The 12,184-nt window shown below is 37.0% G+C and overlaps 1 pseudogene; it reads left to right on the top strand.

The window, feature by feature from the left end:
* The window catches only part of LOC138922985 (regulator of DNA class I crossover intermediates 1-like), an 86,032-nt pseudogene that overhangs the window by 58,272 nt on the left and 15,576 nt on the right, over positions 1-12,184 (top strand).

Below are 12,184 nucleotides of genomic sequence, written 5' to 3' on the forward strand. Positions count from 1 at the left end.
TTTTGAGTTTCACGTCATTGCAGTTAGAAAACGTGTTTAATGTGATTTCAGTCTTCTTAAATTTATTAAGATTTGTTTTGTGGCCTAACATATGGTCTATCCTGGAGAATGTTCCTTGTGTGCTTGAGAAGAATGTGTATTCCGTTGCTTGTGGATGGAATGTTCTGTGTATGTATGTTTGGTCTATCTGGTCTAAAGTGCCATGTAAGGCCAATATGTTTTTATTGATTTTCTGACTGGATGATGTATCCTTTGATGAAAGTGGGGTATTAAAGTCCCCTACTGTTGTATTGTTGTATATTTTCTCTCTTTAGGTCTGTTAATATTTGTTTTATTTATTTTGGTGTTCCTGTGTTGAGTGCATAAATATTTACAAATGTCATATCCTTTTGTTGGATTCACCCCTTTATTATTATGCAGTCATGCATTGCTTACTGACGGGATACATTCTGAGAAATATGTCAGTAGGCAATTTCATCATTGTGAGAACCTCATAGAGCATACTAAAGGGGAACAAAATTTGCCATCCCAAAATATGTCTCTTTAACGTGAGGATTGTTTTATTTTTTTTTATTTATTTATTTATTTTTTTTAAAGATTTTATTTTTTCCTTTTTCTCCCCAAAGCCCCCTGGTACATAGTTGTGTATTAATTCGTTGTGGGTTCTTCTAGTTGTGGCATGTGGGACGCTGCCTCAGCGTGGTCTGATGAGCAGTGCCATGTCCGCGCCCAGGATCCGAACTAATGAAACACTGAGCCGCCTGCAGCGGAGCGCGCGAACTTAACCACTCGGCCACGGGGCCAGCCCCACGTGAGGATTGTTTTAGGCTGACTATTTCTGAGAAAAAAAGACTTAGAAAGTTTGTCTTGTAACCTACCCCTTAACTTCCTAAAAGAATTCAGATTAAAAAAAGCTGTCTCAGGAAGCAAGCTATCACCTTAGCATAACATGAACTAGGTGATAGACAGGAAGGCACCTAGAAAAGCCTGATTTTTGGACTCCCTTCTGTGTTCTTCTGTTTCTGTGGCCAAACACTTGTTTTCTAAGCATTTGCTCCTTTTCACTTACCTGTGAATTGCCTTCTTTCCCTTTCAAGTCCCTGACTCTCTTCATCTCCAACATCTTATTTTGTCTTTACCTGAAGATGATATTTAAGTTGAAGGCTTTGTCTAGTTACTTGGTTTTATTGTGTTTCTCACATGTGTACATGTTATTAAACTTTTGTTTTTCTCCTGTTAATTTGTCTCGTGTCAATTTAATTTTTAGATCAGCCAGAAAAACCTAGAAGAGTAGAGGAAAATTTCTTCCTCTCTTACAGTACTTACACAAACCTCAATGGTATAGTGCCGGGGTCCCGCCCCGGCGGAGTCCAGGTTCCTGAGGGATGGATGGCGTCGGCGCGATGAGGGAGGGGGAAAATAAAGGGGACGTGAGACTTGGGTTGGTGTTAGCAAGTCTGACTTTACTGTGCACAAGTGTCGTTTATATATTTTTCAGGATTAGTACAGAAATAGTTTTACAGATATTCTCAGAGAGATAAGGAAGTAAGAAACGAGCACAGGAATATTTATTAGCATTCCATTCTATAGAGTATAAGGTTAATGATCGTCTTCTCTGCAATTAACTAGTGTTTGTTGTCTCTAAGCTAAAGGAGATAGGTACCTAGGCGTCTGTTGTAATTCATGGTAAAGTTAAATCAAAGAGAGAAGGTCCAGGCCTCCGGACAGGACAGCAGCCCCCCTGGTTACATCCTGGTGGAGCCATCCCTGCCTCCCTCAATCATTTACGCCATTAGTGTAGATGGTTAATGGGAACAAAAGGCGACTCCAGGGTGTCTTATCCCCAGGGCTATCTGCATTCTCAGCGGGCAGTTAAACATCTTTACTTTTTCCGCGCCCTTTAGGGGGTGGAAGCATTCCTTTGTCTTTTAGATTGTAGAGCTAACGGTCCCTTAAGTACACTGCCGGAGAAAGTATCATATTGTTAGTAAAGTAAAGGGCTGAAAAGCTAAACTAAACTATATATCTTCAAGAATAAAAAAGAGAAATAAGTATACACATAACCTTGATAGAAAGCATGCATATAATTCAGAAAATATTGGGGGTGTTGGCCGGCCATCCTTCACCGAGGGGCATTCTTGCACCCCTCGGCCCTTCTACTCACCAATTATTTATTATTTATTGCTTTTAGGAGAAAACCTCTATAACATTTTAACAGAAAGCAGAAGGTCAAGAATAATATATAGATACTTCTTGATCAACCAATTAGCCAACAAACTTAGAAGGACGATGCATATGTATATTTAGACAAAGAACTGGAGGGAGAAGGAAACATTAACCAGATGGAGGCCATAAACCTAATTCGACATCTTATCTGGGCAGGATTCCTTTCTGATTGTCTCAAATGGGACTGTGTGCTCCTCCATTAATTAACTGAAAAATATCTTGAAAGTTACCTGCAGGTGGTCACATTCTCTTACTATATCTAATTTTCCCAGGAGGTAGTGCCTCCCAAGCAGCCACCCAAAGGAGTGAAAACTGGAGGTTAAGAAAGGAAAAGGAATGAAGGGCAATTAGAAGCAGCACAGGTTTCAGAACTATGTGAGGGGCTGGCCGGTTATTCTTCACCAAGGGGCGACCCTGCACCCCTCAGCGTTAATCGGCTGGACCCTGTCAAACAGCCGATCAAATGATGTAGCCACGGCTCCCAGCAGTATAGCCTGCTACACACCTAGACTATATGTTACTTTTCTTAAAGGATCACTGTTGTATACACAGTCTGTTGTTGACTGAAACGTTTTTATGTGGTGCATGACTATATAATGACCTTCTTTGTCTCTTATTACTCTCTTTGTCTCCAAGTCTCTTTGTATTAAAGTCTATTTTGTGTGATATACGTATAGCTATGCCAGGTTTTTTTTTGGTTTTCATTTGCATGGAATATCTTTTTCTGTCCCTTTACTTTCAGACTGTGTGTGTCCTTACCTCTGAAGTGAGTTTCTTATAGGCAGCATATAGATGGATCTTGTTTTTTCAGTCTATTTAGCCACTCCATATTTTTTGAGTGGAGAATTTAGTCCATTTACATTTAAAGTAATTATTAATAGGTGTGGACTTATTGCCATTTTGTTCATTTTTTTCTGACTGTTTTGTAATTCCTTTGTTTTTTCTTTTTTTCTTTCTTTGTGATTTGATGATTTTCTGTAATGGTGTGCTTAGGATTCCTTTTTCTTTATCTTTTGTGTATCTACTGTAGGTTTTTGCTTTGTGTTACCATGAGGCTTCTGTAAAACAACTTATAACATTCTAAGTTCTTAAAAACTTAAGTTTGAATGCATTCTAAAGATCTAAATTTTTACTGCCCTCCCAAGTTTTATGTTTTTGATGTCACAACTTATATCTTTTTATCTTGTGTATTTATTAACAAATCATTGTAGTTGTTATTTTTAGTACTTTTGTCTTTTAACCTTCATACTAGCTTTATAAGTGATTAACCCATCACCTACAACATTATATTATTCTGAATTTTACTATATAGTTACCTTTACCAGTAAGATTTATAATTTTATATGTTTTCCTGTTACTGATTTAGGGCCCTTCGGTTTAGCTTAAAGTCCCTTTAACATTTCTTGTAAGGCCAGTCTAGTGATGATAAACTCTTTTAGCTTTTGGTTGTCTGGAAAACTTTTTATCTTTCCTTCTATTCTGAAGGACAGCTTTGCTGGATAGGGTATTCTTGACTAGCAGTTTTTTTCTTCCAGCACTTTGAATATGTTGTGCCACTCCCTTCTGGCCTGCAAAGTTTCTGCTTAAGATCTGCTAGTAGTCTTATGAGGGTTTCCTTGGATGTAACAAGTTGTTTTTATCTTGCTGTTTTTAAGATTCTTTCCTTGTCTTTAACTTTTGATAACTTAATTATAATGTGTCTTGGTGAGGTCTCTTTGAGTTCATCTCATTTGGAACTCTCTGGGCTTCCTGGATCTGGATGTCTGTTTCTTTCCCCACGTTAGGGAATTTTCAGTCATAATTTCTCTAGATAAATTTTCTGCCCCTTTCTTCTTTTGGGACCCCTATAATACAAATATTAGTCCACTTGATGTTGTCAATAAGTTCCTTGTGCTATCTTCATTCTTTTTCATTCCTTTTTCTTTTTGCTCCTCTGATTGGGTAAATTCCACTGCCCTGTCTTTTTGTTCACTGATCCTTTCTTTGGCTTCATCTAGTCTTCTTTTGTACCTTTCCATTGTATTTTTCAGCTCTGTGATTTATTTTTGGTGTTTTTCTTATACTTTCTACGCTATGTTCTCTTTGTTGAAATTCTCACTTTGTTCGTGTATTTTTCTCCTGACCTTGGTGAGCATCTTTATGATGGCTAATTTGAACTCTTTATCAGGTAAATCACTTATTTCATGAAGGTCTTTTTCTGAGGCTTTATCTTGTTCTTTCATATGGAATGTCATCTTCTGTTTCTTTATTTTCCTTGATTCTCTGTGTTGGTTTCCATGCATTCTGTAAAACAGCCACCTCTCTAGTCTTGAAGAAGTGGCCTCGTGCAGGAGATGAACCTTATGTTTCAACCCTGCTGTAGCTCTTGGTTGTCTCTCAAACCTTTGTGCTTGTTCAAGCAGTCTACTTTATTTTTAGTGGCTCCCAGTATTTGAGGGTGTGCAAAAACCTGCCGCTGTCCCAATAGGGAAGATCTCAGTCAACATCTAGATTCAGTCTAATTGGAAACTGGACCCTGATGCAGCAGCTTTTGAAGTATGTAAATATACCTCATTCATGGGAAGACTTTGACATGAGCATTTCTGTGTGCTCGTCTGCACTGAGCCCTGGTGTGATAGCCATATAAGAACTGTTTGTTTGCTGACATCCTGTTGAATCTATGAACACAAGCCCTGCTGGCCACCAGAGCCAGGCTATCAAGGGATGTGTCTTTTGGGCAGCTGACACAGAAACCCTGGTGCTAGATATGTGCACAATCTCCTTTCTTGGAGACATTAGCAACCTAGGGTGGGACAGATGGAGAGTGTGAAGATGGTAACCACTGGGCTTCCTGGTCTCTGGAGAGGATTGCAGTTAGCCCCTAGGTCTGTGCTTAGTTAGAAGCTTGTCCCTCGGGCCACAGGTATGAAGATAAGCTAATAGGCTTCTTTCACAGAAAGACTGGCATTTCAGTCTGCTGCCTCACTGCTGCGCCCTGGACCGGTAGCTGGTTAGGAACTCTTTCTTTGTTCATTATAGTCCTGTGGGACCTGTGAACGTAAACTGTAGGGGAGGAAAACAATTCCTCTACCCTCTGGGTCCTTCTGGCTGGTCTAAGAATTAAATTGACATGAGACAGAATAAGAGGAGAAAATCAAAGTTTGATAACATATGTACATGGGAGAAACCCAGGAAAATCTTGCTGGAGTGGCTGAAATTGCCACCTGAATACCATCTTCAGCTAAAGATAAAGGAGGATATTGGGGGTAGTGGTTTGGGACTTCAAAGGAGAGGAAGGCAATTTACATGACGATGGAAATGGAAATGTTTGATAAACAAGTGTTTGCTGGGCCATCTGTAGACAATGGGAACTGAAAGAGATCTTTTGATAAAATGGCCCTTGCTAGATGTCTTTCTGTCTACCACACCTAGAATTATCTATGGTGATATCTCCTTCCTGGGACAGGCCCTTCTATCTTAAATTCTTTCAGGCAGTTAGGGGGAAGGTCTGAATTTCTTTCAAAGAGTGAAAGACTCTTTTGTCCTTAAAATAATCAAGGCAAAGAGACACATTTTGGGGTGGCAAATTCTTTTTTTTTTTTTTTCTGGGAAAGATTTGCCCTGAGCTAACATCTATTGCCAATCTTCCTCTCTCTTTCATTTTTTTTCCCCTCCCCAAAGCCTCAGTGCATGGTTGTATATTCTAGTTGTAAGTCTTAGTTCTTCTATGTGGTCTGCCACCACAGCATGGCTGCTGACAGACGAGTCATGTGGTTCCATGCCCGGGAACCAAACCCAGGCCACCAAAGTGGAACACACCGAACTTCAACCACTAGGCCATCAGGGCTGGCTCAGATGGCCAATTCTGATCCCCTTCAAAGCCTTGCTGGCTAGCAGAGCCAGCTGATCAAGGGGCATCCCATGGGTGGCAGCTGCGGAAACTGGGCCTCCAGACAATGTGCACAAGCTCTTTTCTGGGAGATACTGGTGACTTGGAGCAAGGCAGAGTTGGACTGTGAAGATGGTGCCTGCTGGGCTCTATGGTCTTTGGAGAATATTTCAGTAGGCCTGTAGATGTGTGTTAAATTAGAAGCCTGCTCCTTAGGCCAAAGATTTAAGATAAGCAAATAGGCTTCTCTCACAGAAGGATTGGGGTGCGATTCAATCTACTGTCTCTTTGCTTTGCCCTGGAGGGTAGCCAGTTAGGAACTCTTTCTCCATTTGTTACAGTCCTGTGGGACCCTCCAGTGTAAGCTCCATTCTGCAAGGTACTGGTGACCATGAGCGAGGCAGCGGGAGAGTGGAAAGATGGTACCCAGCCTCCGAGTTCACTGGAGAGGATTACAGTCAGCCCTTAGATGTGAATTTAATTAGAAGCCTGACTCTTAGTTTGCAGCTATGAGGATAAGCTAATAGGCTTGTTTCACAGAAAGACTGGATAGTCAGTGAACTGCCTCTGCTCTAGGCCCTGGGGTGCAGCATGGTGAGCCTGTGTGAGCCCTTTAGGAACTGTTTTTCAGTTCCGTGTAGCCTTGTGGGTCTCATGGACACAAGCCCTGTTGGCTTTCACAACTTGACGTTTTGGGGGCTTATCTCTTTGGTGAAGGTCTTAAAAGTTCAAGTACCAGATATGAGGGTCAAGCCATTCACTCCTTGGGGAGAAGCTCAGAGTTGTGGGTTCCCTCCTGGTTGTGGATCACCATGCCCAGGGTGGGGTTATGGTAAGATTGTGTCTCGGCCTCTCCTACCCATTTGACTGTGGGTTTTTTCTCATTCCCCTGATGTATAGGAGTCTCTGAGCTTGTTTTGGGGTTTCTTTCAGAGGAAATTGTTCTGTATGTAGCTGTAGATTTGGTGTGTCTGTGGGAGGAGGTGAGTTCAGGATCCTCCTACATTGCCATCTTGAACTGGAACTTATTTAATTTTAAAGTAGTAGAGGAATAAGATTTAAATTATGGTTGTTACCAATGGGAAGGTAATCACTAGAGAAATAAAGACACGTAGAAGATATTCAGAATTCAAGGGAGTGGGGATGTCACACTAGGAAACCTGATCAAGATGGGAAAGAATGAAATAACGTTTAGATAAATGGGAAAGGTAAAATGTAAGGAATGAAACCTGCTTAGCAATTAATATGTGAAATATAAAGAGGTTGATTTTTCTTAACAAGATTCAAAGAATATCAAATTGAGAAGAAAAAATAATCTTTATAGTTTTTCAAGAAACATGTAGAACATAATAATAGAGGTTAAAAATAAAAAGATGGCAAGATATATATAAATAAAATATATATTATTGAAACAAGGAGAGTAAAAATTCAATGAAAAGCCCATTCAGAAAGGAGAAGAAGAGGTGATACAGAGTTACTGATCCATACCGATCATGAAATCCTGCTGGGCAGACATTGTGTGAAAATCTTGCTATCCTAGAGGATGGGGAAATTCCTTAAATAATTTAGTTTCTTCTCTTTGGGACCATTTTATTTGTCTGTTATCCTCTATCAACAGATCTGAAGTGGATATTGGAGTGTTTGCCTGTCTTGGGGGTCTATATAGCTTTCTCAGCTTGTGTCTTACTGGTGCAGGTTTGGGGCTTGAATATTCTAAGAGTTGAATGTACAAGGCTTTTTAAATGATTAAATAGTGAGGTTAGAAAAGAGGCTTTGCTCGACAAAGTTATTCAGGGCTCCAAGCTGGTAGGGACTCTGGTATCTTCAACTGGTAGGTTTCCAACTTGTTGATACTGGATATAGCGGAAGGGAAAAGGAAGTGGAGGATTGTGGAGAAAATTTTTATGGGCCAGCACTGGCAGTGGTGTACACCACTTTGCCCATGACCAGAACTTAAATCACGTGTCCAAACCAACTCCAAGGGAGGGTAGGAAATGTGTTTTAGCTGTATGCTTAAAAGGAAAGGGAAACATGTTTGGTGAACAACTAGATGGTTTCTCCTTTATGCTACGTATCTGTCTATCAAAAACTGTATATCCCACCAACAGAGAATATATGTGTTGTATAAGTCCCTACTATATTTGCAAACCTAATTCATGTAGTAAGCCACAAAGAAAGTCTAAGAGATTTATCTAAGGAGAGATTCATAGCCATATTCTCTAATAAAAAATTCATTAAATTAGAACTAAAGAAGAGGAAAAGAAGTTGCTTAACCTCCCTTATCTTCTTGAAAATTAAGAAACACTCTGGTTTTGAAAAAGAAAAAAAGAAAAGGAAATGAAAATAAATTACAAATTACATAGAAATTGATGAAAACCAAAACCAATGGTGTGTTCTGTAGAAAATTGATACCTCTAAGAGCTTTTACTATTTAAAAAACCTGAAAATAAATGAACTGATATCCAACTTAACAAATTAGAAAAAGAAAAACAGAATAAATCTCCAAATTGCTTTAGTATCTTTTCCTTTTTTCAGCTGCATTTGTTATGATTACCTGAATCCTTTCTTTTTTGTCAATTCATTTATTATCAAGTGTCTCTTCTGTTGCTTGCTGTTTCTAAATGAATTTCAATTTTGTTTTGTTTTATTGTTTGTCATAGGCAAATTTTTCTTTGGGAGTTTAAAATTATCTTTGTGGAATTAAAGTAATATGAAGGAAGAGTACTGTAAAATGATTTGTTGGGGTGAAAAGGGAGCTATAAGTGGATATTATTGTGTATACTTAGGAGTTCTTAAATTTTATTTTTCTTTTAGATTCTGATGGAAAAAGGAGGAATGTGTTCTTTAAAAGGCAGGCCAACCTCTACTATGAAAGTCTGTCAGTATAAGTGAATTTTTTTCTTTAAAAAAAACTAACATTTAAGTGGAAATTGTTTTAAGTGCTTTTTTTTTAGGTTTTTGCCGGCAAATATGTTTCCTAGATATCTTAGAATGTACTAGTAATGCAATTGTCTTCAAAACTACTTTTATCTTTTATAAAATGTGTTATACATGATGAATATATGTAACATATATGTACATTTTAGCGAATAGTAGTAAAATAGATACCCTTGTACTCACTTTGTAGCTTAAGAAATAATACGTAATCAGTACATTTGAAGATCTTCTCAATTGCATTTCCTATCCTGCCCCCTAGAGGTAACTATTATCCTGAATTTGTTTTTATGGTATCACACATAGACTTTTACATTGCTTGGTTTAGAACTGTTCACAGATTGAGGCAAATGCTATATATTTTGCTGCAACTTGCTTTTCTTTGTTCACCCACTCTGATATTTGTGACTCTAATATACTTGATTATTTATTTACTGCTATGCAACCTTCTGTTGTGTGGATGTACCTCAATTTATACATTTTCTGGCATTGGTTATTTAGATTGTTTTGAATATTTTGCTATAATAAACAATGCTACTTGGACAATTCTTGACATTTCTCCTGGCACACATGTATAAAAAATTTCTCTTGAATATGAGTCAAGGAGTAGAATTGGCTAGTTCAAATGTTATGCGCATCTTCATCTATTCTAGGTAATACAAAATTGTTTTATAAAGTAGTTGTGCCAGGTTAAACTCCCACTTGCAGGAGCTAAGACTCTTAGTTGTTCCATATTCTCACTAACACTGGATCAGCTTTTTATCATTGTTGGAATCTGGTATTTCATTGTAATTTTAATTTATATTTCCCATTATTAATTAGGTTGATTTGCCACCCCTGTTTATCTGTGAAATACCTTTCATGTCTATTGGTCATATTTCTTTTAGAAAGTTTGGCTTTCCTTATAGGATATATCTTTTCCATATGTAGATATATATGTATATATCCTATATATCTTTCATATATATATACTAGATTCTAATTGCTTGTAGGCTGTGTGTAGCAAATACTTCATATTTGAGTGGTCATTTTAGTCTATACTGTCTTTTTATGAAAAATAGTTTGTGGTACTTTTTAGATATTCTGTGATGGAATGATTCTTTCGGATATCTACTTTGCTAGGATACCTAGAAATCTTTATCAACTTTTTTCTTTTGGATTTAATTTAAATTTTTGAAGTGTAAACCAGTAGTCTGGTTTCTATCCTATCTTGTCTGCCCTGTTTCCTTTTGCCTCATATGAGTAACTTTTTTATTGGTTTATGGTTTATCGTTTTACTATGTTTTGTTGTGTTCTGTTTTTCTTCAAAATAAAGCCTAAGAATATATAAACACACATATTCACATGGGTCTTAGTTCTCCACTTTTCTCACTTAAATGTAGTATAGGATATTTTGTATAATATAGGATATTTTATAGATGAATTAAATGGATTCATTTATTAGTAAGTTTCTTATAGATTTCTCCATCTTAGTACTAGACATTTCTTCATCCCTTATTTATGACAATTTTGGTAATCTATTATGTGGATGGGCTATAGTTTATTCAGTCATGCCCTGTTGGTGGACATTTGGCTTGTTTCCAGTATTGCGTTCTTATAAACAATGCTTGGTGAACAACTTTGTGTATATGTTTCTTAATTGTGGAGGTACATTTTCAGGATAATTTCTAGGAGTAGGATTGCTGTGTCAAAGGGGGGATACATTGTTTTTTTGTGTAGTTATTATTGCCAAAATTCAATTTTGATAGATATTACCAAATTGCCTGTTGCATCATTTGGCAATCTCACCAGAAATGTGCCTTTTTATTCCACAGCCTCACCAATAGGGATTGTGTTCAAACTTGGGAATTTTTGTGAGTTTTATAAAAATAGATAGGTAGACAGACGGATAGATGGCAGTTTAAGTTTGCTTTTCTTTTTCTATAAGTGAAGTTGAGCGTCTTTTAAAAATATTTAATGTCTGTTTTCATTTCTTTTTCTTTAAAGTCTCCATTCATGTCTTTTGACCAATTGAATTTTTGGTATTTTTTTTCTTGATATTTAAGAACTCTTTATATATTAAAGAGATTTAGGTCTTTGTGATATGTCACAAATATTTCCTCCTAGTTTATTATTGGTTTTTGATTTGTTTTGACTTTGCTTATGATATCTCCTGCTTTGCCAAAGGATTAATGTATTTTTTTATGTGGTTGATTTTATTCATCTTTTCTTTTATACTTCTGGATTTGATTAGAAAGACTCTACACTCCCAGGTTAAATGAATTCACTTAATGTTTTCTTCTAGTGTTAGTATGATTTTATATTTTTACGCTTAAATCTTTAATCCGTTTAGAGTTTATTGTGATTAAAGGTGTGAGATGTGCATTGATTCAGGTTTTTAAAATGCGTCTTTTCCCTAGGCATTTGTGATACCACCTTTTTTATGTACTAACTTTTCATATGTGCTGGGCTTTCTTTACTGTTCTACTGGTCTTTCCTAATCTTTGTGTGCTAATACTGTACTATTTTTATGGTAAGTGCTTTATAGTATGCTTAATTTCTAAAACAGTTACACCTCCCTTTGTACTTTTTAAAGAATTTTTCTGGCTAATTTTGATTATTTTTTATATAAACTTTAAAATCTACTTGTGTAGCTCCAAAGAAATATTTTAGTTTTATCAGGAAAATGCTAAGTGTATATATTGATTTAGTGTGCATTATCATACTAATGATGTTGAGTAGACCTATCTAAGAACAAGGGATGTCTTTTTGTTAATTCAGCCTAATTTTGTATCTTTAATAGTTGTTTAGAACACCTTTAAGCACTTTAAGGTTTTCCTCAAGTAGATTCTGCATGTCTCTTGTTAGATTTGGTGGTAGGTACTTTTTGTTGTTTTTGTTGCTACTTTAGTGTGAATGCACGTCCCTCTTGGTCTACAGTATTTATGCATTGTGAGGAGTCATGACCTACTTCTCAGGCCTATTTTTAAACTTTACTTGCTATCATAAGAGAACACATTAAGCACATAATGAAAGAATATCGGACTGGATGCTTTGAGTTGATTTTTTAAATACAGCTTTTATTGTACAAGGAAGCTTCGTTTATTAGATTAGCAAATATCTGGTGCTTTTGGACTTAATAAATTGCCTTATTCCTCCTTCCTGTAGGTTGACACT

Source organism: Equus caballus, unplaced genomic scaffold, assembly GCF_041296265.1.
Source record: "Equus caballus isolate H_3958 breed thoroughbred unplaced genomic scaffold, TB-T2T haplotype2-0000437, whole genome shotgun sequence".
Taxonomy (NCBI): domain Eukaryota; kingdom Metazoa; phylum Chordata; class Mammalia; order Perissodactyla; family Equidae; genus Equus; species Equus caballus.